Raw genomic sequence first — 27,482 nt, 5'->3', positions numbered from 1 at the left:
GAAAAAGCACTCACTTCTCACTATTGGAGAAATTACAGCATGACGTCATGCCAGGTGAGCATTATAGGGGAGGGGAAATCCTGTAGAGAGAGTCATTTTCTCTCTAGATTTCCTTTCTCTTTTTGAAACTCAGGAGCAGCAACATTGTTGTGGTGTCACCAGGGCTTTAAATGTAAGATTTTTCAATATTATATATAAGCCATAGTTGCTGCCTATTTATCTTATGCAACTAACAACCACTGACAAAGCCAATAGTCCTGACTTGTTGTAGGTATGATGTTACTTGTTGTATCACATATCTGGATACAATGACAGAAACCGCAAAATACAAGTCAGGTAGTACACTATGCTAAACACAGATTTTTAGCTTACGTGTTTTAAGCCACGCCCTTAATTACACTGGCCACACCCACGTCCCTTTGAGAGACCCCCGTACCCTCAGTTTTTTCATCCCATTTAAAGCTATGATAGCTCTTACACACCTATGGAGTTTGTTGTTTATCTGCCGGCAATGAGAATGTAAGTCTTCTGCTCCAATGACGATTACTTTGTTTAACTTTTGTATTTAATTGTTTCTTGGGCATAATTAGCTAACGCCGTTAACTACTGCTGCAATTCACTAAGGGGGAGATCTAATAACGCAAAAATCATCCGCTTAGTCCGGTGCAAGTCCATCCCAGGTTTTCCCAATGCAACCTCTCGAGAACAAGCACTCCTTTCCCCCCCCCTTCTCATTTTCCCTTCTTTCTCACATGAGTTAATCAAGATGTTGCTACTTCAGAGCGACTCTGGGACAGCTGGAAATCTCGGCGATTCTACATCTTCGGCTGGAGCTTAACACCAATAATACCCAGGTGTGACAGTGTGAGAAGAAAGGAAATACGTCTGTCACAAAACATTCCGATAGCACACCAATAAGTTCATCATCTCAAAAGCTGCCACATGTACTGCAAGATTTTTGAACTGGGCTGTCTGTGGTTGCGACAGACACTGAACATGGAACAATAATTTGAAATGTTCTTCTCATTGCCTGGGCTGAATAGAAGATTTGAGTTGCTTAACTCGATCTTTGGCGACTACTTGGCTCAATATCTGCCAGAATGTTTTTGAGTCCTTCTCAAAAGAATTAGTCGCTTACATTAAAACCAAAAAGTGTACGTCCCCTAATTTCGGGGTGAATGACTATGATCGGGAGAGCAACTTAGGTAAAGCAGGCCCCCCTATTAGGCCAGGTGGTATGTAGAAATTACACCCGGGCATCCCGGGCGTGGGCATGGAAGTCACAGCTCACCTAAAACAACTTAACTACCTGGAATCGAACCGTGGCGACGCAACTGTTCATCTGCTCTCCTGGGCTGATGGACCCGACGCGAATCGCCGTGAGCAGAACATCATCCTAATGCCTGCAGCAAAATCATTATGCTGCCTGAACACCGGAAAAGAGGTGACCACGTAATGCGTCACTGCCGCGCTACTTTTCAGCGCAACGCAAGGGCTGACCAAACTTTATGCCCAGGGCCGTCATTGGTAGCACTTTCGCGCGCTACATGATTGACAGCCCTGGGACGGAATCCACCACAGCCACAAACTAGGTACGTACCTTGTGCATGCTGCACTGCAGGCAGCATGATTTGCGATCAGGTGGGCTTGCTCTTTCGTGCTCAGTCCCCAGTGGCGGCGGCGACCTTTATAATTTATTTGGGGACACTGACACTGTACAGTGAGTGTCCCCAAATAAATTATAAAGGCTGCCGCCACGGGCTGTCGCCCCCACAATAGTGCCGCCTGGGGCGGACCGCCCCCCTCGCCCCCCCTAGCTACGCCACTGATTCACTGCGTAAGGCAACCCAAGACATTGTAAAAGCATGCACGGGCGGGCCTCACCCAGGAGACACTAAAAGCATGCACGGGTGGGCCCCCAAAGTCATTAACTGCGTAAGGCAACCCAAGACATTGTGCACCCAAACAAACATTGACACTTGTTCAAGGGATTCTCTATTCAGTCTCCAAAAAGTTCTCAACCCGGGAATTTCTAACCGACTTCATTGTCAACGTAAACTTCCTAATGGACTCTTAACTACACCCTAAAGATAAAGGGCACCCAGATCTCCCTCCCAGAAGCCATGCATTATGAAACCAAAAACATTTGCACTCCTGTACAACCATAAATGAATGGACAGCAAACAAACCATCGCTACACCCGAAAAGACATGGCAAATAATAAACGCCAAACTGTTTGTATAAGAGTAAAAGTAAAAAAACGTTCTACACTCTTCACCACAGGAAAGATAAGAACAGAAATAGTCCCCCAACAGGCCAACACATGTGGGGATTGAGAGCGAGCGTACCTGGAGCAAGGCGGTCTCTCGCGTCTCTTCGGGTAGGCAACAGCTGCTCGTCGGATTGCTGGGGATGCCTTGCGCTTCCTGGAATCCTTCGGTGACCGAGTGACGTGTCGGCGCTGGGGCCAATCCGAGCGCAGCTCCTTCTGGATGCTCCCCTTCGTTGCCAGGGGACGCTTGAGCACTTGTGCCAATCCCTGCGCGGCCCTGCGGTGACGTCAGTGGACTCCGGGCCGCAGCAATGATTTGCGGTAGCAATGATTTTGTTTGTTTTTTTGGGCAAAAGTGATCGTGAAGACCCCCGGGCCGCAGCGGTGAAGTCTGCAAACTGCATTGACCGCTCCCGGGCCGGGCCTGGGGAAAACAAAGCCTACGTGCAAGCGATATGAGGAGGGGATGGGGGGACAGTGCACAACTCCCAACCTCGGTCGGTGACAATGACAAGCAAGTTAAACCCACCACCTCACGTCGTTGCACCAAAGCGCTGCCTCCTCCGCCCACCACGCTTCTGTAATAGCCCGATTTGCTTAATCCCCAAATTAAAACAAAACAAAACTCTTTAATATAGTACTGCCTCGCACGTATAGCTAAACAAAAGTGGTATGGACAAAAATAATAACACGCACTAATTATGCACCATGCTCAAAACACGCCAATTACAAATGCAGGCTACAACCTCGCTCATTACAAAAGCAAAAGTAAATTGCCAACAAGCTCCAAAGTATCCTATTACAAAGGCAGGCTACAGCTTGCAAAAACAAATGGCAAAAAAAGTGCCACTAAAGTGAAATGACACTGTAGTTAAGCCCCGCTGTCTCGGGACTACACAGCAATTAGCAATTCACCAACAGCCAGCCTAAAACAAGCTAAGAAAACAGTAACACAACAGAGCCAATTGCAAGCTGAAAGACAGATAACCTTAAATTGAAGCCCGCATACAGATTATTTTAAGTCTCGCTGAGACAGCGCATGCAGCGCATGCGCTGCCAAACACGAGACCTAAAAAGTGACCTATCAAACGAGTCGATCTAACACCATTCACCCGCGGAACATCCTCCCCTCTTCCCCTTTTCACAAGACCCTTTAAATTGGTAAGTAACGGAGATGAAGCTAGGTTCTTCTGGGAAGGAATTGAGTCAGAAGAGTGGGGCCCAATATTGAGGTGTAGCAGTGATAGAGGGGCATTGTCAGTAGCAGCGGGGGTTCAGGGATCTGGACTCAGAGAGCCCACATAGTAAGGAGAGCATTCAGTCTGAGGAGTCATCCATACTCTTGTGTCACTTCCTCGAAAATCTGTGAGAAATGTGTCCCAGGCCGCTAGGTGTTCCAAGGGGCGCCTTCCCTGGTGCGCTTCATGGAGCAGAGCAATATCTTCCCATGTTGCCCATCGCAGTACATCAGCCCACCAACCCTTCATCGGAGGGCTCTCAGCATTCTTCCACATCACAGTGATTTTACGCTTAGTCAGCACCAAGTCCAGATCACTAAAGTGGCTAGTGATTTTGTATTTGATGGAAGAGTGTAGATATCCAGGAGGCAAAATCAGGGAAGGGGTCAGGGCACGGTCAGCGCCTTCGGCCAATAGGCATACCACCTAGAATCAATAAAGGCAAGGTGGGGGCAACCCCACAGCATATGTAGGATGTTTCCAAGGGTAACACATCAACACAGGCAGTCGGGAGAGGTCGAAGCAAAGTACACTCTAAGTTGGTATAAGGTACGCCCATCAGAGGACATAATAAAGGATTCATTTCAAACGGGCATTGCTGGAAATTTTGGGTGCTATTTCCCAAATAGATGCCCATTCAACATCTGAAATCGGTGTTCCCAGGTCCTCCTCCCACCTACCCTGCAGTACCAAAAGGGGGGAACAGGCATTATCTCTCTGGGCCACATAAAGGCCTGAGACCTGGCACCAGGTGTTGGAGGTGTTGCAGAGGAAGTGACAGCTGGAAAGAGTCTTGGGCTCCATGCCACATTTGCCTCAGATTATCTGTATTGCCGCTGTCAGACTACTGTATAACAGAAATTGCCCCGCAGAAATATCAAAGTCTGTGCATAGGTCCTCAAAAGGTCATAGCACACCATCAGCATACAATGCAGCCTATTGTGTCTACCGCGCTGATTCCCACTCCAAAAAAGCGATCCTCTTTTATCCCCTGTACTTGGGTAAGCAAGGCCCGCAATGATAGGGTTGGAGAGTACGGCGACCATATACATGCTCTAGTGATAACACGCATCCAGCATGACCGTAGAAATGTTAGGTCATGCCGACCTGCATGGGTGACCCGTTTGGGGTTAAGTAGTAGTGTCCAAAGTTGCTGCAAGTCAGGTCGCTCTGGTAAGCATAGTAAACTCGGAGAATCCCACCCTGGGAACCAGCCCGTGCCCCATTGCAACTGGGCTGCTATAAGTAACCTATTAGAATCTGTGACAGGTGAATCCAATTTCACAATTCTGGGGGATTTTAACTTTCGTCTGGAGGCCCTCCTAGATAAAGATTCAACAGCTCTCATCTCAGAATTAGAAGCTTTAGGATTCTCCCAAAAAGTGAGGATGCCCACACACTCAGCTGGGCATACACTAGATGGTCTGTTCTCAAACAGTGATCACATCTCAATAAGGACGGTTCTTCCCATGACATGGTCTGACCATTGCGCAGTACTATTTGACATCAGGATACTACAGCCCAACGCGTTACATACCAGCTCCACCCCCACTAAACAATTCAGGGCCTGGAGTAGCATTAATCAAACCCATCTTAGACAGAATCTAATAGACTCCCAGCTAGAGGCTGTGTCAGACCCTGAACTAGCCTCCACTAACTATACAGAATGGCTCCAAAATGCATTTAGCAAATTAGTACCCTATGAGGCAGTCTCCAAAAACAGGAGGACTCCTTTAGCGCCATGGTTTACCGAGGTGCTCAGATTAGAGAAACAACACTGCAGGAATCAAGCAAGACGTTGGCGCCAAGAATATGATAACTTGGAAAAAACACGCCATAAAGGGGCCCTGAGAAAGTATAAACATCTTATAATCATAGAAAAAAGTAATTACTACACCAGAAGAATAGAAATAGCACAAAATTCCAATAAGCAACTGTTTCAGGCAGTTTCCAACCTGACAGGGCCAATGGTTAATACCACCAAAGAGGCATCTCAATCACTTTGTGACTCCTTAGCCAGTTTTTTTCAAGACAAGGTGGGCCAAATCTATTCAAACTTTAAAACGCCTACGGGGGACCTGAACCAACTAGATGACAACAATAGGGGTAGAGATTTCCCTAGCTTCATGGAATTCAGGCCAGTGCCGGTGGAACAGGTCGTTGATCTGGTTAAAACAGTCAAATCAGGATCCCTGTCTGACCCATGCCCCCCATCAGTTTTAAAAACGATTCCGGACCTGATAGGTACTAATTTAACAAGCATTTGTAATGCTATGTTTTGCTCAGGCACCTACCCTTCTATATGGAAAAAGGCCATTATTCAGCCACTGTTAAAGAAAAACAATCTTGTCCGAGGAGAAAACAAAAACTGTAGGCCAATCGCACGTCTACATTTTCCAGCAAAAGGTTTTGAAAAAGTCATGAACATCCAGCTAGCACAGTTTATAGAAGAGAACAAGCTGTTAGATGACACCCAATTTGGCTTTAGGAAAGGACATGGCATGGAGACTGCACTAATCAAAGTATCAGATGATATCAGAATGGTGCTGGATAGAGGAGGTGCTGCAGTCCTGGTGCTTCTAGATCTATCAGCAGCTTTTGACACGGTTGATCATGCCAACCTGATCAACCGTGTCTCAGCAATAGACGTCGGACGAAAGGCCAAGGCCCTTCTGTCCTCCTTTCTCTTCAAACAGACCATGTCAGTATGGGTGATTATAACTCATCAGTCTTCTCTCTCCCCCCTGTGGAGTTCCCTAGGGATCGTTGCTAAGTCCAACCTTGTTCAACATATATGTGACAGACTTAGCACGAGTAATTAAAACCTTTGGAATGGGCCTCATGTCTTATGCCGACAACACACAACTGGTGCTAGTGGTGCATAAAGATATAGAGGCAGTGGCGGATAGCTTTCATGATGGCATGCTGGCCATTAGCTCATTGATGGCAAAAAATTGCCTTAAATTAAATTCAGACAAGACCGAGGTAATGGTCTTCGGCAATCTTGCCCCTCGATGGTCTCCGACCTGGTGGCCAGCTGAACTGGGATCACTCCTCACCCCTGTCAAGAAGGCCAGAAACTTAGGCATCATATTTGATGAGAGCCTCACCTTCAAACAGCATGTCAACGCAGTGGCCTCCTCGTCCTTTTATGTCTCAAGGATGATAAAGAAATTGCTACCTTTCCTCCCGACTAGCACTGGAAAAACACTCATCAGTGCCCTAGTTATGTCAAAAGTTGATTACTGCAATGGCCTATTAATCAATGCTCAAGGAAATGTTCTGAACAGGCTGCACCTGATACAGAATGCCGCTGCCAGGATACTGTTAGGTACTCCAAAGTTTAAGTCAGTTTCCAATGTGTTGCGCTAGCTACACTGGCTGCCCATAAAAAGCAGAACCAAATTTAAAGCGCTATTCATTGCCTACAAAGCAGTTCACGATACAGGACCTGAAAAAAGCTTTTCGGGCATAAGCCTGGATGTGCTTTTGGGAGGGGGGAACCCTCCATGCCAGGCAGCAGTCGTCTGTCCCCAGAGGAGCTGGAGGACAGGTGGGAAGCAAGGAAGTTTGAGTTGGAAAAACGCAGGGTGGAAAGCGAGAGGGAAAACAAAAGAATAGCTATGGAGGAAAGGAAGATGATGTTAGACCATGAGCGAGGTCTTAAGGAGCTGGAGCTAAGGAGAAGGCCCGGCTCAGATGGTGGCAGCAAATCGTCAAGACAGGCAGACAGAATCATGCACATCCCTAAGAATGTGGACAAGGAATTCAAGAAGGGGGGTGACATACAAAGGTGGTTTCATAGGTACGAGGCAGCAATCCACATGAATGGGGTTCCTGAGGAGAACTGGGCAGCAGGATTGTGGCCTCTCATCCCTGAAGAAGCGAGGGACACTTTAATAGCTTTGGGCAAGGGATTTCACCTCACCCTCACCTATCCAGACATGAAGGATGCCCTCCTCACTAAGTATGGTCTTACTCCTGAAAAGTACAGGGATCAGTTCAAGTCCAGTAAGAAGTCTGATGCCAACACTTGGTTGGAATGTGAGGATGTGTTTTGCCAGTCACTGGATGGGTAGGTGAAGGGCAGTAATGTGACAGATTATCAGGGGCTCTACAATTTGATTGCATGGGAGCACTTGTCCAGTCTATGTTTTGCAGATCTTCGCCAGCGCCTAGTTGATAGTAAGCTGACTGACCCTAGGAAGCTTGCATGGAGGCGGACCGCAGGGTGAGAGTACCAGGGTCCACAAGAAAGCATTTGGGGGAGACTCAGCCAAAGGTGGCAGGGTCCCCAGCAGAAAAGTGGAGGGGACAAGGATAAAGCACAGGAGTTCTCTAAAGGGCCCCAAACTAACACACAGGGTAAACTGTTCGCATCCCCCCGGAGATAAGAAACAAGGGTCTCATCAGGAAAGCCTGCTGAGACTGGCTCCTGAGAATGTTTTGCATAAGACCAGGTGGGGCACATGAAGGGGGTCCCCAAGTGCTCCAAGGGGGCACAGCCACCCACTGGTGGGCAGTCCAAGGTGTTGACTAGTGTAGCGCTTGGGGAGGAGGAGTACCCTCAGGAGGGTGGTGACCTCGCAGAAATGACCCTCGTCTCACTAGGGGACAATGAGATGGTCCCAGGGACCCAGGTGCCACCAACACAAAGAAAAACAGCACCTGGGTGACCATCAATGGGAGAAGGGTAGAGGCTCTCAGGGATACTGGAGCCAGTGTGACCTCAGTCCGGTGTCACCTGCTCTCTGAGGAGCAGGTAGCCCCCAGGGCATTCCACCAAGTTATTGCAGTCTACAATTCAGTGTGCCAGTGTCTGGTGACGCAGGTTCCCTTTGAGTGGGGGGGGGGTCGCAGGTCCCTTGAGGGTGGTTGTGAGCCCTTCCATGCCTGTAGTCTGTCTGCTCGGTAATGACCTGGAGCAGTCCTTGTGGAAGGATGTTGAGCTCAGGTCCCACTTGGAGATGCTTGGGTTGCCAGAGTGGGCATGTGTGTCCACTCGGTCCATGGCGGCCAGAGTGGGTGATCAGAGAGACCCAGAAATAGTGGCCCAGGTCCCTGCCAAGAGAAAGGGCAAGGGGGTGTCGGAAACCGGCTCCCAAAGTTCCCACGGCCCGGGAGGAGGTGGACCTTGAGGGGGACGCAAGGGGGCCTACAGGGCAACAGTTAGCCAAACTGGGGGACATCTCTGAGCTGACCCATTGGCAGAAAGAAGGGGGTCCCACTAGGGAGGAGTTCTTCCGGGAGCAGAAAGAGTGCCCTTCCCTGAGGGTCTGCGGCGACAGGCCACAGCCCAGGCGACGGGTGATCAGTCTCCTGTATAGCGAGCCTAAGGTCGTTGAGCCTGGGTCAGCCCGTGTGCTGGTGGTACCCCAGCGCTTCAGAACCTTCCTACTGGGTCTGGCTCACGACGTGCCTTTGGCAGGACATTTGGGGCAGGACAAGACCTTTGAAAGGCTTGTCACCCACTTCTTCTGGCCCCAAATGCGAAGGCAGTCAGATGTACATGCTGGTCTTGCCAAACTTGCCAGGCAAGTGGTAAGAGTTGGAGGAAGATCAAAGCTCCTCTCCAACCATTCCCCATTGTTGGGACACCCTTTGAAAGGGTAGGGATGGACATTGTGGGATCACTGGATCCCAAGACAGCCATGGGAAACAGGTAAATCCTGGTCTTGGTGGACCAGGCAATCCCTCTCAGGACAACAACGGCGCCAGTGGTGAGCCTGGCTTTAATGAGGATATTTTCCTGCATGGGGTTCCCCCGAGATGTGTTTTCCGACAGGGAGACCAATTTCATATCGAAGTATATGACATCCCTGTGGAAGGAGTGTGGAGTCACTTTTAAGTTCACCACCCCTTACCACCCACAAGGTAACGGTCCGGTAGAAAGGTTTAACCAGACCTTGAAGGGCATGATTAAGGGTCTAACAGAACCCATGAGGCGTAAGTCAGACGTCCTCTTGCCGTGCCTTTTATTAGCCTACAGGGAGGTACCCCTGAAGTCTCTTGGGTTCAGTCCCTTTGAGCTTCTGTATGGTCATCCTGTGAGAGGACCTCTGAGTTTGATGAAGGAAGGCTCGGAGGCAGCTCCCAGGAAAACTCCCCAGGATCTGTTTAGTTACATGCTGGCCTTCCGGAACCAAACTGCCCGCTTCAGGAAACTCGCCCAGGCGAACCTCGAGGCCAGCCAGGAAGAAATAAAGAAGTGGTATGACAAGAAGGCCACTCTAGTCGAGTTTCAACCTGGACAAAAAGTGTGGGTCATGGCCCCAGTGGAACCTTGTGCCTTACAGGAAAAGTGGACTGGGCCGTTTGAGGTGGTGGAGCGCAAAAGTGAGGTCACCTACCTGGTGGATTTGCAGGCTCCCAGGAACCCTTTGCGGGTCCTCCACATGAACCGCCTCAAACCCCACTTCAAGAGGTCCGAAGTGAGCATTCTCTTGGTGACAGATGAGGGGGTGGAAGACGAGAGTGAGCCTCACCCCGACCTCCTATCAGCCAAGGAAGGTGATGGGTCAGTGGAAGGTGTGATCCTCTCCACAACACTGACCGCCGAGCAGCAAAGCGACTGTCACCGGTTGCTGGGACAGTTTGCCCCGCTGTTCTCCCTGACCCCAGGTGTTACTCACTGGTGTACCCATGACGTGGACACCGGTGACAGCCCCCCTGTGAAGCATGACATTTACAGGTTGGCTGACTGGGTCAAGGCCAGCATCAAGGAGGAGGTCTCTAAGATGTTGGCGTTAGGGGTGGGGAGTCGGCCTGTAGTCCGTGGGCCAGCCCAGTGATCTTGGTCCAAAAGGCGGCTGCACCCGGGCCACTCCAGAACTGCGGTTTTGTGTGGACTACCGTGGGCTCAATGCCATCACCAGGACTGACGCACACCCCATCCCCAGAGCTGATGAGCTCATTGGTCGGTTGGGAGCTGCCAAGTTCCTCAGCACGTTTGATTTAACGTCTGGGTACTAGCAGATTGCCTTAACCAATGGGGCCAAGGAGAGATCAGCATTTTCAACCCCAGACGGACATTACCACTTCTGGGTGATGCCCTTTGGGTTGAAGAATGCCCCTGCCACCTTTCATAGGTTGTTCAACCAGGTGTTGGCTGGGCTGGAGGATTTCAGCGCCCCCTACCTGGATGACATTGCAGTGTTCAATTCCACCTGGGAAGTACACTTGCAGCACCTCAGTGAAGTGTTGAAGGCGCTGCAGAGGGCAGGCCTCACGATGAAGGCCAGTAAGTGCCAGATCGGTCAGGGTTCTGTGGTGTACTTGGGACACCAGGTAGGAAGCAGCCAGGTGGCACCCCTACAATCCGAGATTGACACCATTTTAGCTTGGGACCCCCTCAAGACCCAGACAGAGGTGAGGGCTTTTTTAGGACTCACTGGGTACTGCCGGAGATTCGTTAAGGGTTATGGCACCATTGTTGCCTCCTTAACCGAGGTGACTTTCAGGAAGCAGCCCAAGAAGGTGATCAGGACTGAGTACTCCCAGAAGGCTTTTGATGCCCTTAAGGCCGCCATGTGCACAGCACCCATACTCAAGGCACCCAACTTCTCCAAGGAATTTGTTATGCAGACTAACGCTTCAGAGCATGGTGTGGGAGCAGTGCTCTCACAGCTGAACGAAGAGGGTCTAGACCAGCCTGTACTCTTCCTGAGCAGGAGACTACTCCCCAGGGAACAGAGGTGGAGAGCCATAGAAAGGGAAGCTTTCGCTGTGGTCTGGGCACTGGGGAAGCTGAGGCCCTACCTGTTTGGGACTCACTTCCGGGTTCAGACAGACCACAGGCCCCGCAGGTGGTTAATGCAAATGAGGGCTGAGAATCCAAAACTGCTGAGGTGGTCCATTTCCCTACAGGGAATGAACTTTACGGTGGAACACTGTCCTGGCACAGAACACGCCAATGCAGATGGCCTGTCCAGGTTCTTCCGCCTTAGTGAAGAGAACTCCCAGGAGGTTGGATAGCTCTCCCTACTTTCAGCTGGAGGGGACATGTGTTAGGCTTGGCATCTTTTGACTTGTTTTCCCTGAGTTTTTGCTTTCTGCCCTCCCGGTTTTGACTCTGTTTTTTGCTGGCGTAGTGTTTCTGCACACTTTTGCACTGCTGATCAGTGGTATAGTGCCAGTGCTCCTGTTGTAAAGTATGTTATGGATTGGTGTTTCCATGATTGACAGTTTTTTTTTCAGCCCCTAGTAAAGTGCACTGAGTGTGCCAGGGTCTGGGAATCAAATGATACGCGTAGGCCTGCAGCACGGATTGTGCCACTCACGTGAGTAGCCCGGTAAAGGTACCTCAGACCTGCCATTGCAGAGTCTGCGCGCAGTTTGTAACTGTCATGTTGACTTGGCCCATGCACACATGGGCCATTCCCTAACCTTCCCTTTTCTTACATGTCAGGCACCCCTAAGGTAGGTCCAAAGTACCCCTGTCGGCCGGATGCAGTGTATGTGAAAGGTAGGACATGCCCTGGTTTGTGTGGCATGTCCTGATAGTGAATTACAGTGCATTTCGTTTTTCACTATTGCAAGGCCGTTCCCCATAGGACAGAATGGGAAGTTTGTTTTTAACATCTTATAAACATAACTGGCCCTGGGAACTAGGTGGGAAAAGAAAATTTAGTATGCCTGAACTCAGAATCTAACAATGCATCTTTTAGTAAAGGTGATTTTTACATTCTGTGTTTGAAAATACCACTTTTAGGAAGTAGGTATTTTCTTGCTCAGTCATCCCGTGTGCCTCTGCTGGAATGTGGATTGCCTGTCTGGGTTTGGATGACAGACGGCTAGGAAACAAGGGTGGTTCCTGATAGTCTATGTAGGTCAGGAAAGGGCTGAATAGACCTGGGCTGCGATGCGGGAAGAGGGAGGAGATTCCCTTGCACCTCAAAGGGCCTGGTCTGCCTCTGAGAAGGCCGTCTCCACCCCCTGCTGGTAAATCACACCAGAGAAGGCAGAACTGGTTCTGGCTGGGCACAGACACCCTCTGCCTAGAGGATCAAAGGATTTTTGGATACAAATACCGGGGCCCAGACCCCTTAACTTTAGAACTCTTTTGGATCAAAAAGACTGCCAAGAAGAAGAGCTGGAGAAACTGTGAGAAGGGATTACAACTTTGTTCTGTGTTGGCCTACAGTGGCTGCTTCTGGCTTGGGCAGTGAAAGGACTGGACTGAACGTTCTGCAATCTACTTTTGTGAGTTTCTCCAAGAGCTTGCCCCCTGTTCAAGAAGTCCCAGGAACATCAAAGACTTCAAGCTCTTCTGCCCTCAGCACTGGGGACTATGTGTTTTGTGCTGCGACAGAAGAAAAGCAACTCAATGACGTCTACGATGCCGCTGCCGACTAAGTGTCCTGATGGCACCAGAGAGGGCACCGCCGCAACGTGACCCTGGTCTCACCGACGATGCCTGCTAACACTGCCACCAAGCCGCTGCTCGCACCGCGACCTGTGGGCACCGCACTCCTCCCCGCCTTGCTTCACGCCGAAGCCTGGGCACCGCCGCAGCATGACCCTGGTCTCACCAACGACGCCTGCTGATGCCACCACCGAGCCGTTGCTCACACCGCGACCTGTGGTCACCGCACCGCCTCACTTCACGACGACGCCTTGGCCTCCCCAACGCTACCGCTGCATGCCAAAATCGAGGCTGCTGCTTGCACTGTGGTTCGAGGGCACCGCTCGGAAAGTTACACGATGCACCGCCCTCATCCTGCACCGCAGCCTTGGCTTACCGACGCTGGCACCATAGACTCTTGTTCGCCAGCCAACAACAGTGCTTGGGCAATGACGACGTCGCTGCTTGCACCGTAACCTGCTAGCACCGTGACGAGCATCGCCTTCACCTTGCACCGCGACCCTGGTCTCACCGACGATGCCATGTGATGCCGCCACCGAGTCACTGCTCACACCGCGACCTGAGGTCACTGCACGCCGCACCGCTGCACTTCACACCGCAGCACCTGACGCCAGGGCTCCTGATCCATACAGAAAGGAGCTCGACCTGCAATGCAAGTGACTGCAAAGGCCTCTGCGCCCTGCATCTGTAACAGGTACTGTTTGCGGGTCTTCCCGACACCGTAGCTGGTGCGCAACACCGCAACTAGCCTGAACTGTTTGGATTTGTTTGCTCACGATGCTGTGATAGCCCCGGACGGAGCTAGTGACATCAAGGAACTGTTTTAAAGCGTATTTTGATAGCTGTAGAATTTTAAGTACTGTATTGTGGATTCTTATCGTTTTTAGTCTTGTATATAAAAATATTGGGGTTTTTCTAAACTGGTGTGGTGTCCTCTCGTAGTGCTTACACTGTATTACTGTCAGTTATGTGCAAATTCTTTACACACTGCCTCAAAGATAAACCTGACTGCTCGTGCCAAGCTACTAAGGGGGTGAGCAGGGGTTATTTTAGGAGTGTAACACCTGTATCCTGACTTGGAAGAAAGGTCCCTACTTGGACAAAGGGGCAAGCCCTTGCCAACTAGAGACCCCCATTTCTAACATCTGCATAGAGGGAAATGTAATGCATTGCCTTGCAGATGTGAACACCCCCAAAGGGCAAGCCACTGCATTCCTTGAATGCCAACGGCTCAACAGCAAGGACAAAATGCAAACGCGATAGTGGGCAACTTTGCCTTCTTTCCATGCCCACTGCACACTGTCCTAAAATTGTGCAGCCGGTGGGTATCCTAGCAATTGGATCTATGTATAATAGAAAGGTCCGAGCCACAAATCGAGGCCCAAGCCCTAGTTGAAGCATGACTGCACAGAGAAACTCCAAACCAAGATATCGAAGGCCTCTTCTATGTCAACAAGCATGCTTCCCGTCCATCTCAGGAGCCATGTGGCCTCCTTGAGGAGTGGCAAGAGTTGCCTAATATTAAGGGCTGTATAGCAGCAGGTATGAAACTGGATTGATCAGGTGGATAGATCTGGACATATAGGGAAGCAAGCGGCATGCAAGTACACTGTTCAGAATTTTATAGTTCACTTTGAGCAGGGACAAGAGTCAATAGGTGGATACACCAGTGGCAGGCTTCCCTGGTTTAAGCTGAGGGATAATAAGGGCCTTGTGGAGCGTAAGGGGTGGGGTGCCATTAGCAAGTGCGATTTTGTCTCATTTGGCCACGTGGGGGGGTCAAGAATGTCAACGTATGTAGAGTAAAACTCCACCGGCAGGCCATCAGTCCCTGTGACCGTCCCATGGGCCATATGTCGGATCTGAGGCCAGCTCTAACCCTCAGTGACTTCTCTCCCTGTGTGTCCACATCTTCCCAGGTCAATCCACCCTGGGCAGACTGGCATGCCACTCCTCTACTGTGTGATCCTGCGGTGGCGGACGGGTGGCAAATAGACAGGAGTAGAAGTCTGCAAAGGAGCTATTTATGTCTCCTTGCAAGTATAGGTGAGTATTACTAGAAGTGAGTAATTCCAGCGTTGGTGAACCACAACGGGAGGGGTTGGCCAGCCAGGCCAACAATGGGCCAACTTTGTCCCCTTCAGTATGTGCCGTTACCATATAAGCTTTGTATTCAAAGCAGTGGAGGTGCTCCACATGCTCAGCCACTTTCTCTGTGGGTTCCAACAGGTCACATTGTTTCTCCGTGTGGTCTGGGCACTGACGCTCTAGATCTCTAGGTGTCCATTAATGGATGACAATGTCCTGCAGTAGTGACTTTCAGATACCCGCTAATTTAGACAGACAAAGCCCACTGATTAGCACCTTAAAGGCCTCCCATTCCACAAGAGGGGAGGTGGCTGAACCAGTGTTCTCATCAAAATAGTTCTGTAAACCCTCCTGGATCAAGTCCCGAAACAGGGGGTCTTCAAAGTTCACCGCTCTCAGCTGACAGCTAGGAATACAGGTGCAACCCCCTGCCCCCCTACTGCAGCGACATTGACAGGGGGTTGTGATCTAAGATAGTACGGGTGAGTTATTCAATGGAAGACACAGCTCCAAAGATTGCAGGGGAGCAAAGGAAGGAGTCTAAATGCACATGGAGAGCGTGCACAGTTTTTTCTTTTTTATAACTCATTTTTTTAAGAAAAACGCATGTTACAATTACAATGCAGCATTTTTCAGGTAGTCAGTAGTGGTCATAGGAGAGCATGCACAGTTGAATGAAAGGAGTAGTCCCGCCCCAGCGGGTGGCAGTGCTGTCATCCGTCAAGTAGGCCCCAGTGGCACTACCAATCTGCGAACAGCTTTGCCACTTGATTTGCGGGGGAGTCCCGAAGTGGGAGGTGGGAGAGGTCTGGATCAATGTTAGCAACACAATTGAAATCCCCTCCTACTATGAGTGCCTGTGGAAATAGCGGGGTCAACACTCAGAACAATGTATCCAGAAATAAACCTTAAGCCATATTAGGAGCGTATACATTAACAAGGGAAATATCACAGTCATCTAAGTAGTCCATTAAGACCAAGTTCCGCCCTTCTGTATCCACCACACTATTGGTAAGCTGGAACGAGCCCCCATGCTTTACCCATATCAATGTCCCCCCTGCAAAGGCTGAGTAGATAGTGTACACACCCAAACCCCACCATCTCTTTCAGAGTGCTTCACCCTCCGTAGCATTCAAGTGAGTCTCTTGCAGCAAGACGATGTGAATCCCCTGGTTCTTCAATTATGTTAACATCTTGTATAACGTAATCCTGGTGTCCACCCTGTGATACCCTTCTGGCATCCACGCTCTGATTTAATTCCTGGAATCCACCCTGTAATCATTCTCTTAGTAGCCATCCACGGATCTTCCTCTTAGTGCTCATTCTCTGATCTTCCTCCCAAAGGCCAGGCACTGATTTCCGCACAGTTTCCAGCCACTGATTTCCATTCTTTGTCCACCAGTTGATGTCCCTTCTGGTGTCCATGCTCTGGCATCCCTTGTGATATCCACTCGCTGGTCTCCTCCCGGTGTCCATCCTCTAACTTCCCTCCAGGTCGGTGTTGAGACTCTGGTCTCCAGTGCTGTGTCCTGCTGATGTCTTGGTTCCATTTGACCATCCGCTGTCCTCCCCTAGAGTTTTAATCATCATGTATGTAAGAGTGTCCATCCATTGAATTCCCTCCCGGTGTCCTGCTTCCGCTTTCACTCTTAGCTTCCTGTCGCTGACACTCTGACCCAAATCCAGGGTCTGATTTCACTGCCTGTGCTCTACTTCTGGTCTCCAGTCTCTACTCCTGTGAAACTTTGGCCCTTCAATCTTCTCTCCTCTTGTAGGTCCAAGTTCTGATCTGCTCTCAGGGTTATCCTACTGCAATTCTCTCTCTAGACCCCCGATCCTCGTCTTAACTGCAATCCAGTCTCTAATCTCCTGTCCCTTGTCTAGCCTCTGCACTTGCTCCACATGTGCAAATCCTGATCCACAAAGTTACCAGATGACTCCATGTGGTGAAAGACAAATTTCATGCCCCAGTTATGAGCTTCACGTTTACAAAGCATTTCCTTTCAGAAGTGTTCCTCCAGTTAGGTCTGTCGAAATCAATCAACAAAGACTACTGGAAAATGTTGTACTTTATGGCCTGTGCTCATCTGGCAACCTTACACTCCTTGTGCAAGCCTTCCATCACCTTCAGGGTTTTGCTACGAATCCTCTGCTGGGGCATGATCTCTTATCACCATACAGGCGTGCAGACTCCTAGGCCAAAGTCAGCAAAAAAACAGCCCCCACCCATAACATTCCAAGTCAGTTTATATAATGCTGTTTCACAATTTTTGCATGACTGCCGATATTTATTATTATTATTTTTTTAATTTTCTATTATGAGTAATACTTTCCTATACAAACAAGACTCCTCTCGCACTGAATAAATTCGAATCCTGTAACTTTAAAATAGTGGTCTTGAATGTGTGCGGTAGTCCGTGCATGGGAGATGGGTGAGGAATTAATGGGACACATGGAAGGGGCGTGGAGTGAGGATCTGGCAGGTGGAAATCATGCTACCTCAATCAATGCACAAATATGTCTAAAAAGTAATTTCCCGACAAGTTTAGTACAATGTTTTGCAGTCGCAAACTGTGTCATTCAGAAAAGCATAGTCTCTGCTATGGCAAAACACGTGGTTGCAATGTAAAATAGTTCTCTGCGAGTCGGAAATGTTTTCCCAACTCACAAAGTAAACTTTGCAATCTCTTCGGATTCAGAAGGTGGAGCTGCATCAAAGGACAGTGACTCCCTTCTCCTTCTGCATTACAGTGGAATAAATCAAAGATTTATGGCTGCAATTGCAGTAGGAAACCATTGACCTGAAAATGTTTCCATTTAGGGGATGGTATCTCTTTGTGAAATGGAATCTGTCCCTATGGATAACTTCCGCCAAGTGAATGTGGGCTTTTGGCGTTGGGGACGAGAGAGTGGGCCTGTGGACCACTTCATACTCCCCCCAATGTAGTTTCCAGAATGTCAACTTTGTTTTTTGAAAACAGCCACAGTCCCTTCTGAGGGACTAATACTGCTTAAAAAAGTGTTGCCATTCACGTGAATGGAATGATGGAAGACCCAAAGGCCACCATCCATACTTTTGCAGAAATTTGCATATCGCAAAAGGAATCTTGCATCAAGTATATTAATCAAGGGGAATTTTTGTGATTGCTTGTGAATGAGAGTTTGGGGCTGCAACTGATTCGTAATTTAGTCGTTTCACATAACTCAGATGGGTCATACAGCATTCAATGTGCTAAAATGCCAATTGTTTTGAGTATGCTCTAAGATATGCCTTCCCTGAGGTTAATATGTGCACTGCAGCACTGTCTTTTCACTCTCTTCTTCTGCACATACTTCCATTCATATACTAAATTTCACCCTACACACAACTCTTTCACTCATATGTATCCACTGCATTTTCTTTTCCTTTGGCACTGCCCTTGTTTCCAAAGCTCTGCACCCCCTTCACACTCTCTTCCACTCAATTACAATTGGCACATATGCGACCATTGTGCATACATGTATGTATGTGGTATTTCTATAGTACAAATCTATCCAAACGGCAACTGGTGCTGTACAGTGTCAAAGAAAAGCATAACATCAACAAGTGATAAGAGGAGTAGCTGGTTTGTGGACCATTAATGCATTGTGATTTAGTGTTCTTTAAAGAGGTAAGTCTTCACCTATTTTCTATATTGGCACAAATTTGGGATGGCCCAGATGGCTACGAGGTCCTGAGGGCACAGTATGAAAAAAACAATCTATTGCTTTTATCTATTTTTACATTTCATGGTCTACAGTCTCATGGTGCTGTTGCTGTGGGTGTGCCGAGAATCACCAGAAATGGTTAATTTGTCTGCAAGATACGCGGGGATGCTGCGGGGATCCAAGAAACACCAGATACGTTGAGTTTTTCACCATCTCGATGGGAGATTATAAGTGCTTGGACAACAGTTCTGAAGTTGCTTTCTAAGAAGAAATGGTTTCACTGTTATTTGTGAGCTGGTACCAGGACCTTTTTATTTTTTTTGGCAATGGGTGAGGTTGATGTGCAAAGTGAGTCTAAATTATTTGGTTTTCAATGAAAGTTGGGATTGAAAACCTTTAAGGTTCACGTCATTGAGCCAGATTTGTACTGTTTCTTGTTTTTTGCTCTTGGTAAATAACAGGGATTTTGTCTTGGGATAGCCAGTGAATTTTATCCAAGATTACGGCGTGCCTCTAATGTTGGAATGGAAGAGATAGAGCTCTGAAAGATGACTATTGCGGGATTTTACAGGAAGAGGTGGGTATGAGAGATGAAGCAGACTTGGTGTTGTAGATGTACTGTTTGATGTTCAATATTTTTTTTCACTGAAGAAGAGGTTCACTTTTCTTCGAAACGAGGAATAGGTAGGCCCGGAGGACTGGCAGGGGGTTAATGCAGTGTTTGCTTATCTTGTAAAGCGTTCTAGTTCAGTTGGTGGCTTCATTTATGGTGTCTGTATGGTATTTTGCTTTGGCTGATTTAATGAGTTGTCTGTGTCACATGAAGGGACTTCAGTATCATGAATATCATACTTATTTTTTTTACAGGTCTGATAATTCTTCAGCACCAAGACACCTTTATAGGTTTAGAGCGCTCCATAAATCTAATAACGTAACATAAATTAACTTAGCATAACATAACGTAACATGACATAACTTACCATGCCATAACTTACGATACCATAACACGAGGTCATTAGGAGTTCTGTTTTTCTTCTATTTTCTTTCCTGTCTGCGGATGTTTCATTTATTATGAGCAAGGCTTCTTAGTACCAGGATGCTGAAGACTTTGGCTTTCACTTGCATGTTTTAATTGGGGTGTGGATGTTCACATAGTTTTGCAAAAATCTTTTGAACTTGTATAGAGGGTGTTGGTGTTGGGCGTGAAGTTGATAGGGCTAGAGATGAGTTCATGCAGGCTGTCTATGGAGAACTGTTCGAAGCATCTGAAGGTTTCGTTTTCTCCTTTTGTTTGACCTTGGTTTGTTTGTAAGAATCTGAGCATGAAAATGGGGATCGCAAAATGGTGGGTCAAGTCCAGCATATGGGTGGTTTGCATTGTATTGTTAGTGATTTTGAGAAGACAAGATTTAAGATGTGGACTTTGGTGTATGCTAGTTGTGTGAAATGCTGTACCATGTTGAGTGTGTCGATGAGGTTGAGGAGGGTGCCTCTTGTTTTTTTAGCTTGTTTTGTCTTGGAGAGTGAAGTCACCCAAGATGGTGGTGTGGACATTTTGCATGGAAGAGGTGGTGAGAATATATGAAAATTCATCAATGAAGTCCTTGCTTTGCCTGTGAGGCCTGTAGATTAGATGAATGATGGTGGTCAGAGTTGCAAAGAGTAAAAATGGCATACCAGAAGCTCCATAGAGTTGAGTGTTACTTGCTTGTCTAGGCTGCAGGGCCAAGAGGACTTATGGACGAACCTGACACATCCTTGGCATCCGTGTCTTCTGAAAGCTCCGGATGCAGGAAACTGCACTACCCAATCCTGGTGCTGCTTTCACAGCATGTAAGTAGCGCCAGGAGGCATGCCAAAGACACATGCACATTTTAAAGCGCAGAGCTCCCTGCTGCTGCCACTCTGCAGCACTGGCCCGCCCAACCTGACACTTAGTTTGGGATGGGTAGCTGGAAAAATAAAATGGTAATAAATAAACCTTATTAACATTGAATGAATAAAATTAATGAATAAAATATTTAATAAAGCGCACGGTGACCGAACGGCTTCCTGGCGCTGGGGACCTGATCAGAACACAGCAGAGGGGACCCAAGGAGATTTAGAAAGGGAATGCCTGGGAGAAAAGAAAAGTTTTAAGAGCTTTGCGGAAGTGAGTGTAGATGGGAATAGAACGGATAGAGAGAGGAAGACTATTCCAGAACTGGGGGGCCAGGACTGAGAACCGGGACTGAGAACCATTGTATTTTTCATCTCTGGAGCTCGTGGGGAGACCCTTCTTCCCTCAATGTAGGAGCTGCCCCTGTTTGCATTTTGATTGAATGCCTTTATTTAACTTAATAAAGTAGACAGGGTTTAGCGCCAGACAACTGCACCCTTTCGAAGTAGGCGCAAGAAAGGAGAAATGCTTTAATTTCTCCTTCCTTTTCCAACTTTGTATTTGTGCTGCACTTTGCAGCACACACACAAATAGGGAAAAGGGTTAACGTTAGTCTAAGCATAGAATGTTGTACTAGAAAGGTACCCTTACAGTACAACACCTATGCTAGTCTCACTGAGACATCCATGCACTATGGCACAAAGATGTCTCTGTGGCGCATGGCAGCTGATTTCAGAGCCGGTGTTAGGTAAAGGGGAAGAGAGTGCCATATTTCTGTAAATATGTCGCTCCCCTGCGCTCTCCTTTTCACGCAGCACAGCATTTGCGGCTGCTGCACTGCGCTGCGTGATTAAATGTTAAAGCTGCCCGAGCTGTGTTGTTGCCAGGGTAATGGGGCTGTTCGCCAGTTGCTGTTATGCAGCTTTTAGACCAATGGATTTTTAAGTGAGTACACATTCAGCTAAATGAAGAACTCGAGGTCTGCTCTAGTGGTCAAGATGAAGATTACAAAGAGGACATGTAGCTGTTGGAGAACAGGGTTTGCAAGGAAATTAAAGGGTCTGTGAGGGGAATGGGATAAATACAAATAGTGGATTCACTTGTGGAGCTGGAGGCCCGATAGATTTTGCTCAGTTTACTCAACCATAGTCTGTCATCACCCCTTCAGATAATTTGTGACTGGTACAGAAGTCGGTAATCTGTTGTGAGAACAAAATTCAAGATATCTAAAAATTAAACAATGTTTGACACTAAAATGCTGGGCCCCTCCTACTCTAACTTGTTTGAGGGGTAGCAAGAACACAGAATAACGGTGCCAGAGTTGAAAGTTGTATTTATCAAACAACAATGGATCATTGTAGACTTATTTGCACAAATAATATTCACAACATCGGTGGATGGAACTATTATCCACAATGGAAATATTAATCATGCAGTAAAGAAGAAGTGCTCAAAAGGGTAACACATTCAAGGTGAATAGAAAAGTGACAAGTATATATAAAAAAAGAAGAAGGAGCCTTGCAACTCTTGACTCCAAAGTTACATTGCAGGAGTTGGGTCAATCAGAGTCAAAGCAGTGGAAGCTGGTTGAGTCAATGGTGGAAGTGGGCGAGGACCTCCTGAGATTTTTTTTCTTTCTACATATAGAGCGCTAAATGTGTCCATGTACTTGGAAAATGGATAGTTTAACTCATATTCTTTGATATGTTGTGTATTTTGGTGCATGAAAAAAAGATATTAGGCAGTATTGCTATTCTGATTTAAATTTTTATTGACTTAAAGATCGTATGTAGATCATTTAAGGCTTTTTTCTGGATCCACAGGCAGTGACTAGTTACAGGGCAGTATCTGTGGTGGGTTCAGTCATTTACCACTAGTGTACCAAGGCCTTGTACTGCACTCCATGTGGAGAACCAAGGGACATATGTACAAGCCCTCACCGCCACCAGAGCATCACTCTTTTTAGGCCCCGGTGGTGCAGCACTATTTTCCATATTTACAAGGTGGCTAAGCCACTTTGCGTGGCTTAACGCCACCTAGTAAGTAGGCTCCTTTCTGCCGCGGTCCTCTGTCACATAGGGACGCACAATGGGTGTTGCTATGGGCGTTACACCGCATCTCCCATTGCTTTTTAGTGATGCCCCAGATTTAGAAGGCTGAGGCAGTGCCAAAATAGAATGCCATGGAATACCAGGTGTTATAATGTCAATACGAGAATAAATAATTAATTTCTCCTCGTTTTTTGCGATTTCCATCTGTGCTGCGTTCTGCAGCACACATAGAAAGTGCAAATTGCCATTTTACTTGTTTATGTGCAGGATGGTGTTTGTTCCTGCACATAAACAATCATCCCTGCAGTGCAGGCACCCTTGCAACATGGCAGCAGGGTACATGTGCTGGCGCTAGGCAGCTTTTTTTGCACCAGCGCTAAGGGAAACACAGGGTTGAGCTATATTCTTGTGAATACTGCCCATCCCTGCGTTTTCAAAATTTCAGAGCGTGGCGCTGCCAAATTTGGAGCAGCTCGGCGCTCTGTCATTTCATTGTAAATATGCCCCTAAGTTACTCACGTTACCTAGACATTTCAAGGGTAGCAAATCGTGTTGTTGAGCCTTACAGACAGCAGAGGGTTTGAAACTTTGATACTGTATAACACAAGTAATTACATTCTAAATTCAATGTCCACTCAGAGCTCTATCTTTGGAAAATAACATGTCTTTTTCTATACCATTCGGAAATCAGAAAGTTAACATTTTGAGCAATTGTTTAACAACTGGGTACTTTGTCCTAAACTTGACAGAAATCCTGTCTGCCCTATTACAAGTGCATTAGGATATAATGAAATTGTAATATGGCTGACGGGATATCAGTCATATTTGTAATGGAGTCTGTCCACCAAACTCTAAACCATGTATTTGGTCTTAGTAGCTTCTGGAACAAAATATGTTCCTAAATATAAACAAAGCACTTGCGTTAGAAGATAAAGCTACCTTGTAAATACTATGTTTGTATTTGCAGTTATATTGCAAAAGGCTAAAAATAAAATCAAAATATTCCTAAAATCAAATAACTGTGGGTGCTATAATCAACCTTGTGCTACATAGAAAATATTTGCTGCTTTTGTGAAGACTAGGGGCCTCATTTCCGAGGTTTTGCAGCAGAGCAGGGCTGTAAGGAATCTTGCTGCGCTGCCCTGCGTCAAAAGAAAAGGGCAGGAATGCGGCATGTCTATGAGATACAGCGCATTCCTGTCCTTTTCCCTTGCAAGGGTGTCTGTGTTGTAGAGGTAATAGTTTTTGTGCAGAAAGGGGCACCTTCCTGCACAAAAACAATCACAAGAGGTGTTTTCCTCTTTCTATAGAAAGAGGGGAAAAAACGACAAGAAATAACAATATTTCTACTTGTTTCGCCTTCCTAACGCCACCCCTGGTGTAGTATTAGAATCTGATGCATTCCCAGGTTTACGATTCCTCGTAAATCTGGAATGTTTCAGTTTTCATGGGTGTTGCGATGGAACACTCACAGCAAGACCCATGGAATGCCCCTTTCAGGCAGTGCTTTGCGTGAAAGGGGCACATATCTACAAGGCCATGAAAAGCCATATAAAGTGGCTTTGCGTGGCCTTGCAAATATGCTGCGGCACATTGTGTGCCTGGACCGTCAAAAAAGTGCCGCTCCTGCAGCGCAAAAGTGCCAATAGGGGCCTCAAAAAGTAAGGTCCTAAGTTTTACAATTAACTGTGTTTCCTACACTAAGTCAATGAGGCAGAGGTACTTTATTATCTCTACTTGTTAAGTTGCCTATGACACATCCAAATCGTGCTGTGTGTGCCAAGTGACCCTGGATGTAAGACTGCACAACTGAGTTGCTCGATCCAGAGGCCTTAGTGGCTAGTTAAATAGTCTGAAAATCCAAGTAACCAAAGTTCCCGCCGATCACCCATACATCGTCCTCTGGACCTCAATTTCCACCTGGAATGCACCACAGACCCTAATTCAATGGTCCTCTGGGACAGCCTCAGCAACCTCAGATTCATCCAGCTTGTCGAAGGGCCAACCCACACTGCAGGCCACACCCTCAACCCTATATTCTCTTCCTACAACATGATCACTACCACCCACACAACCCCACTCACATGGTCCGATCACTGCATCATGCATTGCAAGATACCCGCCCCCTAAGCTACCCTATCACAAAAACCCAAAGCTCTATCAAGACACTGGGCAAAATACCTGAAGAAAACTGGACTAAGACTCTACAGCATCGCCTGTCCAACCACAACAGGAGCCTCGATGTTGACACCCAGGTCTTCAAAAATGGCTTGCTGACTGTGCCAACTGCACCACTCCCACCAGAAACAAGACCTACAAAAATAACAAACAACCCAGCTGGCACACAAACAACCAAAGAGAGTCTAAGTGCCACTGCAATCAACTTGAGAGAACAGGGAGACTCAACAAAACAACCACAAGATCCACATTCAAAGCTGCCCTCAACCTTTACCACCAACAACTATGAGATGCAAAGAAAAAGGCCCTAACTCTCAGACTCGAAGCCCACTCCAACAAAGGCAAAGAACTCTTCACCATCGTGAAGGAGTTCTCCAATCTCACAGCTGCCAACAACGACATCATCCAATCTCAAGCAATTTTCAGTGACCTCTCAAACTTTTTCAAATAGAAGGTTGCTAAGATGTACAACACATTTGACCCACATTATACTGATACAAATTCTGCTGGCCCGCCTGATACCACCTTCGTCACAAACAGCACCTAATCAACTGTAAGTACCTCATGAATGAAGAAACCCCCACCCTGATGAATACCATGCACTCAGGAACCCCCTCAAACCCATGCCCCCACTTCATATACAACCTCGAAAGAACTTTTTCAGTTAAAGTGTTAGAGAAAGCCACCAATACCCAACTCACCGACAACCTATAACTCAATCAACTCCTAGACAGCTCTCAACCAGGCTTTGGTACCAGCAACTGCACAAAGAAAGCCCTCAATGCAGCCACCAATGATATCAGAAGCATCCTTGAATGATGGGAAATATTCTCACTCATCCTCCTCTGCCTCTTCGCAGCTTTCGGTACGGTCTCCCACAAGTCACTCATCAGAAAGCTTCAGCACTTGGGTATCTGTGGACCAGCCTTGAAGTGTATATCCTCCTTCCTCATGGACAGAACTCAATGAGTTAGACTCCTCCCCTACACCTCAGAACCCAAGAAACTCATATGTGAAGTCCCTCAAGGCTTGTCGCTCAGCTCAACCGTCTTCAACGTCTACAGGACCCCCCCTCATGGACATCGTCAGAGCCCACCGCATCGACATAGTATCGTATGCCGACGACACATAGCTCATCCTCTTCCTTACTGACTCGACTAGCACTGCCAAAGCAAACTTCACCAACTGCATGAGCAACGTCGGATGAAAAACAACGGCCTCCATCTCAACACATACAAAACTGAAGCCCTACTCTTTGGCAACAACCACTCCCCCTGGGATGCCTCGTGGTGGACCTCCAAATGTGATCCACAACCACACATGTGAACCGTGCTGAGAACCTTAGGATCATCCTGGGAGCCAACCTCTCCATGAGCAGACTGATCAGTGCCGTTTCCTCATCATGCTTCCACATCCAGCGAATGCTATACAAGATCTTCAAGTGAATCTCACTCAGGCTCTTATCACAAGTAGACTTGATTAAGGAAATTCCCTCTACATCGGAATCTCAGCCCATGTTCTATGCCGACTCCAAACAACCCAGAATGCCGCCATCAGACTCTTCCTGAACATCCCGCGACATAACCACATCTCTCCACGCCTCAAAAATCTCCACTGGCTCCCAGTCCAGGAAAGATGTACATTTAAGCTACTCACCCACTCCTGCAAACCTCTCGACAAAACAATGCCTCTTACCTCAACCACCACCTCAGATCCTTCCAACCCGCCTGGCACCTGCAATCTGAATCCCAGGCAAGAGCACACCTCGCTCGCATCAAGAAGACCAGAAGCAGAGGATGCTACTTCTCATACCTCGCAGCCAAGACCTGGAATGACCTCCCAGAACACCTCAGTAACTCCCCCTCCCTCATGGACGTCTGAAGGAACCTCAAGACATGGCTCTTCCAGACGAAACAGGCATTATCACCTCCCCCCCCCTCAGGCCTACCCTACTCAATGCCTGGATACCCGCACAGGTGATCAGCTGCTCTCTACAAATTCACATACCATAACATAGCAAATAACCAACTAATCAACATGAACAGAGTTTCATCCAATAGTGTGGTGTTGTTTTAAGGTAGGAGTATGTCAGCTCACAAAGTCTTGGTGTCCAAGTAATGGACCTATGAGAATTGATTAGTAGGTATCCACAATGGAAGTCAGTTCAGAAGACCAGTTAAGATTCAACTGACCTTAGTCAAAGTTCATGACAGGCACACTTATGTTACTAAAGTTGGTCTTGGATCCAAAATACGTTCCCTCGCGGTATGCAAAAATTGTGGGCCCATATCTCAAAACTGGCCAGTTGCAGGCAGGATTTGCATCTGCCAGGAAAAGACACAGGACTCCTGGGACACCTACTGACACCACGGTTCACCAGGTGAGACTGAGGAACTGTTTTTTTCGGGCTAGGCTCCAAACACATCTTCAAATAGTGACATTGTAGGTGTAAGTGCTACTCCTATCCGTCCTTCTTCTCACTTATTCTTTCCTCTCAGTTCATCCTTTTCCCTGCTCTCTCCTTTTCCTTGCTTTCTTCTTCTGTACCCATTCTCCCCCTCCTGTATCAATCACTTACTACTTTTTTACCTGACACCATTTCTACATTCTGTCTTTGACGTTCCTCCCCTTTAACCCCACTTTGTAATACTCCATCAATTAGCCCCTTTTTAACCCCCTCCATGCCTTACACACGCTGTCATTTTCCCTTGCTCAGTGCTTTACT

This window comes from Lissotriton helveticus, chromosome 1_1 (assembly GCF_964261635.1).
Source record: "Lissotriton helveticus chromosome 1_1, aLisHel1.1, whole genome shotgun sequence".
Classification (NCBI taxonomy): Eukaryota; Metazoa; Chordata; class Amphibia; order Caudata; family Salamandridae; genus Lissotriton; species Lissotriton helveticus.
Note: the sequence above shows the minus strand (reverse complement) of the source record.